This window comes from Octopus bimaculoides, chromosome 1, assembly GCF_001194135.2.
Source record: "Octopus bimaculoides isolate UCB-OBI-ISO-001 chromosome 1, ASM119413v2, whole genome shotgun sequence".
Lineage (NCBI taxonomy): Eukaryota > Metazoa > Mollusca > Cephalopoda > Octopoda > Octopodidae > Octopus > Octopus bimaculoides.
In genome coordinates, this window is record NC_068981.1 from 193515315 (window position 1) to 193522226 (window position 6912).

At 37.9% G+C, this 6912-nt stretch overlaps 2 protein-coding genes across 2 annotated transcripts in view; one reads left to right on the top strand and one right to left on the bottom strand.

Moving 5' to 3' along the window:
- The window catches only part of LOC128249435 (uncharacterized), an 81715-nt gene that overhangs the window by 26204 nt on the left and 48599 nt on the right, over nucleotides 1-6912 (bottom strand). The gene's annotated exons all lie outside the window — the stretch shown is intronic.
- Nucleotides 5463-6912, top strand: part of LOC106877666 (uncharacterized) — an 11219-nt gene continuing 9769 nt past the window's right edge. The window contains exon 1 of the mRNA XM_014926614.2: nucleotides 5463-5805. The gene's annotated coding sequence lies outside the window, so the exon portion shown is untranslated. The remainder of the gene's footprint in view (nucleotides 5806-6912) is intronic.

The window sequence follows — 6912 nt, forward strand, 5'->3', positions numbered from 1 at the left end:
AGTTCAAATTCTGCCGAGGTCGACTTGGCCTTTCATCCTTTCGGGGTCAATAAAATAAGTACTAGTTACGCACTGGGGTCGATATAATCGACTAAGTCCGTTTGTCTGTCCTTCTTTGTCCCCTCTATGTTTAGCCCCTTGTGGGTAGTAAAGAAATAAGAAACGTTAGCACGCCGGGCGAAATGCTTAGCGGTATTTCGTCTGTCTTTACATTCTGAGTTCAAATTCCACCGAGATAGACTTTGCCTTTCATCCTTTCGGGGGTCGATAAATTAAGTACCAGTTGCGTACTGGGGTTGATCTAATCGACTGGCCCCCTCCCCACAAATTTCGGGCCTTGAGTAGAAAAGAATAAATTATACTGTTTTAACCAGCTTTTAGGAATAAGAATGCAGGTGCTTGAAAAGACTGCAGTGAGATCGTTGTGAGACTTTCTTATAGAAATGAAGAATGGAGCAGAACAGGACAGATACTGAACGCATTGTATGTACTGTAATGCACGTGACAAAGTCATGTGACCCATGATTGAAAAGAAAGGCAAAAATAAATTTAAAAAATAACAGTCGAATGGATAAGTGTGATAACAAACTATGAAAATGAGTTATTTTAACCTGGGAATAGAAAATTACTATTTGTAAATCTCACAACGAGAGATATTCGGCAACAGTACTTTGTAGTAAAGATTGTTTGCCAACATAACATGGCAGTCCTGGTTTAGGACGAATGTTACTGTAATTTAGCCCCAGGAAACATCGTCTCCAGCTGGCTATACAACACGATCTATGTCCTTATATTTTTATGTAGTAAATATATAAGTCTTGAATTTATTCTTCAATTCTTTATGAACTATTTTAATAATATACACGCAGATTCCCTTGTTCGAAAATATAAGGGCACACAATCGTGTTGTATAGCCAACTGGAGACGACGTCTCCAGGGGCTAAATAACAGCAACATTCGTCCTAAACCAGGACTGCCATGTTATGTTGGTAAATAATCTTGACTCCAGCCTGGGAATAGTTTGAGTGAAGAAAAGGTCCTTCGGGTTTCGAAAAATTATATTTATGCAAGTATGAACAGATAAGAAAAACAGGCAAATCTTTTGTAGAGAAGATACAGAATTCCCGATATAGACCGACCCGAATATTTGGAATCCATATTTCAAATGTTTGTGTGCGTATATGTGTTTAAATGTGTGTATGTATGTATGTATGTATCAACCAACAAGTCCACAATTAGATGCAGTGTCACCTTGTCAGTGACGAGGTCGCAGTTCACGCGACAAAAGTGATATCAAATACGAAATGATAAATGTCTAAGTGAATTTAAAAGACATATTTTCGCGGTTGGGAATGACAAACACGTCTTTCATGCAGCAATCCTTTTAACATCAACACACGGTCTCAAAATCAGTTCACCTTCTCGTCAAGTACACCTTCAAAACACACAAACACACACACACACACACACACACACACACACACACACACATACACACACATTTATCGAGGTAAAGGTAGTCATTGTTGGAATACCTTGCATCATAGCTTTACTCAATTCGGGCTGACCTAGACAAAATCAAAAACAAAAGCAACAACACCAACAACAACAGTTGTCTTACCTATTCTGGGTCTGTCACTTTAAAACGATATACGAACGACAAATACCGGACAATAAAATGTAAACCAATTTCTTAAAAACATCAATATTTTTCAAACAACAAAATTAATTTTCTGTTTTCCTTCACTATAACTGAACCTACCCAAGAGGTGGCATGTAGACTGCATCATCTATGCTTGAATTTGTCCGGTTTGGTGTATTTATAGAATATATATATGCATATATACGTGTGAGTGTGTACGTGTGTATGTATGTGTGTTTATATATATATATATATATATATATATATATATGCATATGCATGCATACGTACAAGCATACATACATACATACATACATACATACATACATACACATACATATGGATATAGGGATGCACATGTCAAACCTGCAATGTTTTTCTAAAGAAAACTTGACAAACGAGTTTCTTTTCACAGACGTAAAACACAATGAAAGGACACAAGCCCAAAAAGAAGGCTTCACTTACAAGAATTAGCTGAGAAATTTCCCTCATATCAAACTCTGCCAACCCAAAGTTAATACATTAGAAAATGAAATGGTGGATTCTCACAAATATACATGCATGCATATATATGTACATACATACATACATACATACATACATACATACCTACATACACAGAAACCGGTTCTCTCTATTGGTAAGAAACCTTGAAACAAACTGAATGACATGCATACATACGTACATACATACCTACCTATCTACCTACCTACCTACATACATACATACATACATGCATACATACATACATACATACATACATACATACATACATACATACATACATACATACATACATACGTACGTACGTACGAGAGGGGCTGAAATGTTTTGGGTAAAAGAAAATACATGAGGACCAGTTAATTAAGGTTTTATACAACATGTCCTCCTCTCAGGTTCAACTATCGTAATAATCTTTCAGTTTTTCTGAGCTCTGTAAATGAACTCAGATGCTTGGGACTCTAACCAGACCTTTTGCGATGTCCTTAAAGCCATGAGCTTTTCAGTACCTCCTCAATTGAGTGGACAAACGAACGAAAAGGGCTTTCAACACATTCAGTAAGAGTTACATATATTATTTGAAAAACATTTATTCAATTCTATGTCACTTAAAATTTCGTAGGCCTCTAACAGAAACCCGTCTCTTTCATACTTTCCATTGCCAAATAGATAAATGCAAGAAATGGAAGGTGGCTACCGGAATATAATAGGAATTACATGTATTATTTAAAACATCGAAGGCGGTGAGCTAGCAGAATCGTTAGCACAACGGACGAAATGCTTAGCGGTATTTCGCCAGTCGTTACGTTCTGCGTTCAAATTCCACCGAGGTAGACCTTGCCTTTCATCCTTTCCGGATCCATAAATTAAGTACCAGTGAAACACTGGGACCGATGTAATCGAGTAGTCCTCTCCCCCATAATTTCAAGCCTTGTGCCTATAGTAGAGAGGATTATTTAAACATCTGATGATATTTTTTCTTTTTTCTTTGTTTTCCTCAGACGAGTAACGCCCAAACTCTAAGGGAACATTAGACTGGCAAAAGCACAAATGTAACACCTGAAGAAGCATACACATTGTGATGGAGGAAAACTGAGTTTTATAGATATGAATAATCTTAAATAATATCTTATGTATGTGAAAAACTTCTAATGGGATGCAGAAACGTCTAATGTGGGATGCAGAAACACATGTCGGGATACATTAATAAAGCCTATAAATTTCCATCCACAAGTTATTCTTGTTATTAATATATTTATCCTAAACTGAAAGAACTTTCTCCTTTATAACCATTCCATGAGATTACACATCAAGATGGGACCGACAGGCGATAGAAGACAACGAGAGACATAGAAGCTTTTAACATTGCAACCTGAGGCATTCACCGAAAATATATTAAACAGATATATATGTCTGGTCTCTGAGCATCGATTAGAGAGTCACGTTGGATTGTAATATCCTTCAGGATATTATATTCATTGTCATCAGTGATGCGCTCTCGTTCATGATCGCACCATTCCCGCACTCTGTCCAGACCGTATTTTTCACACAGTCTCCAGTGAATAAATTTACCCATGTTATTGCGTCTCCTTTTGCTCTGCTTTTCGGCTAGCTTACTACACTCACTCATAATATGTGAGATTGTTCCGCTTTTGGTGCCGCACATCATACAAAGAGGCGATTCCCTGCTCCTATATATTTGGAACTTGGTGTAATTAGTTCTCAGAGCTTGTTCTTGGGCGTTGAATATCAATGCCTCATTGCAGCCTTTCAGATCACTTTTTCTTAGCCATCTCCAGGTGCTGGGTTCAGTTCCACTGCTTGGCACCTTGGGCAAATGTCTTCTACTATAGCCTCGGGCCGACCAAAGCCTTGTGAGTGGATTTGGTAGACGGAAACTGAAAGAAGCCCGTCGTATATATATATATATATATATATATATATATATATATATATGTATATGTTTGTGTGTCTGTGTTTGTACCTACAACATCATTTGACAACTAATGATGGTATGTTTACGTCCCCGTAACTTAGCGGTTCGGCAAGAGAGACCGATAGAATAAGTACTAGGCTTCTAAAGAATAAGTCCTGGGGCCGATTTGCTCGACTAAAGGCGGTGCTCCAGCATGGCCGCCGTCAAATGACTGAAACAAATAAAAGAATAAAAGAATTATTGTTTTCATTTTCCAATTGTTTATTCTTTATTCTTCATCTCATTGTTTCCATTTTCCAATTGTTTCATTGTTTACATTTTCTAATTGTTTATTGTTATTATTTTGGCTTGGCTCAGGTTCGGTCTTATTCCTCGTAGGGATTATGTAGATAGTGGGTTACAACCTGTAACCTTAGGTATCCACAAGTTATCAGCAGTCTTTCAAGTGCTTAGGACCCTCCTGACAATTCTTGCTGTTCCTAAGAGACAAACTATCTATAGGAGCTCTACCGAGCATTCTATTTCAATATCCTTCAGCCATTTGTCTATATCTTGGCTTACTGTTCCCAACACACCAATTATTATAGGCACGACCTTTACGTTCACAAGCTCCAAATTCTTCCTATTTCAAATTTTAAGAGACTGTATTTTTTCTTTTCTTTCTCTTTCTTTACGATCCTGGAATCAAACAGGCATGATGGGTCGATAAGTAAGCAGCTTCTCTTTTCCTTGCGCACTTGGTCCTGTCGTGGAGCCTCTGTGTGATGGAGTTCGGATCTCACGGAGTGGATCCACTCAACACGTGGTTGTTGAAAATTATTTTTATTATCATTATTATTGTTGTTGTTATTATTATTATTATTATTATTATTATACACGTCACACAGTATACAATATCGTGAGGTTGTTGATTGAAGATATTGTAGTATTTGTCAAGTCACAACAACGACCTCAGACAGACAGTACTTTACGCAATAGCCGTGCAGTTCCGGGTAATGCCGACTTTTGCAATACACCGAGATTGTAGCGTATTTCTAAAGTTTTCTGATGTTTTTTTTTTTTTTCAGATTGGGCGGTATTGAAACCAATGTTTCGACGACAATAGGGATAACCTAATGTAAGAGACATTTATTGAATCACACTATTTGAAGTACTACTCTTGTCCTTCATTTAAGTTCTCTGAAGTAGTCATCTCATATTTTTTTGGCTCATATTGTCGAGAAAGACGGTACTTAACAGAGTTACTAGATCAGCACTTCAAATACCTAAGTGCAGAAAAAAGCCAATAAACTATAAAAATAGTTCATACACATCCTTGTTTAGATAATAACTTTTTTTAAACTTTCTTATTCCTCTTTACACCAGAGAGGGGAGAGAGGTTTCAGTATAATTTCAAAGTCTCTGTTAGTTTTACTGTGAACAATACAATACAATATTAATCGCGTGTAAGGCGTCGAGCTGACAGAATCGTTTGCACGTTTGGTGAAGTGTTTTGCAGTATTTTATCCGTCTGTACGTTATGAGTTCAAATTTACCTTTCATCATTTCAAGGTCGAGAAGTCAAGCACTTACAAACGAGTGACAGCCTCGCCCGAAGTTGCTGGCCTTGTGCTAAATTTTGAAACCGATATAATAATTACAGTCACTTTCATTACTGCTTCGCTGGTTTCGGATACTTACCCGAGCCCAACGTAAACAGTGTTACGACTTCCCTGTCAATTAAACTGTAAGTTTTAATTTCTACATGAATTACGGCTGACAAATTTTCTATTTCTGTCTTTCTTTCTTTCTTTCTCTCTCACTCTCTCCCTCCCTCCTCCCTCTCTCTCTCTCTAGAAAGCAGTGTTACAGCTCCAGAAATCAGTGTTATTAGGGGCAGCTAAGATACTTAGGAAAGTTCTTGGCATCTAAGGATATTAGGATGTTTATTTTCCAACAGGCTAATCTGCTGGCAAATCCAGATGGATCTCGCGACCGAAAATATATCCCTATGACCGGAAGCCGAATACACTAACCACTAAGCCGAGCGCTTTCACACACACACACATACGCACATACACACAGACACGCACACGCGTGCGCACACTCACACACACACACAAGCACACACACAAGCACACACACAAGCATAGTTTCGTAGATAATATTAATGTTAATATTGTGTACAAATATATGCGTGCGTGTATGTATATATATGTGTGTGTGTATGTGTGTGTACATATATGTCACACACACGCACACTCATACGCACGCACACACGGCGAGCTGGCAGAAACGTTAGCACGCCGGGAGAAATGCTTAGCGGTATTTCGTCTACCGCTACGTTCTGAGTTCAAATTCCGCCGAGGTCGACTCTGCCTTTCATCCTTTCGGGGTCGATTAAATAAGTACCAGTTACGCACTGGGGTCGGTATAATCGACTTAATCCATTTGTCTGTCCTTGTTTGTCCCCTCTGTGTGTAGCCCCTTGTGGGTAGTAAAGAAATAACACACACACATACACACAAAGAAACATATTAATTTTAATAATATTGTGTGTATATATACACTCATCATCCAAACTTTATCTGCCCATCCCTACAGAACACTGAAGAGATGGAGATGGCATGGAGCATTTCGTTTCCTCCTGGCAGTAAAGGCCGTAAGGAACTAATCTTTTGCTCTTTTCTGTAATATTACTACATGTGTGTGTGTAACTCATGGTTACTACATGTGTATGTTTTCTCTTAATACTTTCTTATGCTTTGGAATAAATAGACACGCTGGAATGTCTACCGGATGATGTATGCCATTTTGTATCCTCTCCATTTTCTTATTTGCCGTATATATATAT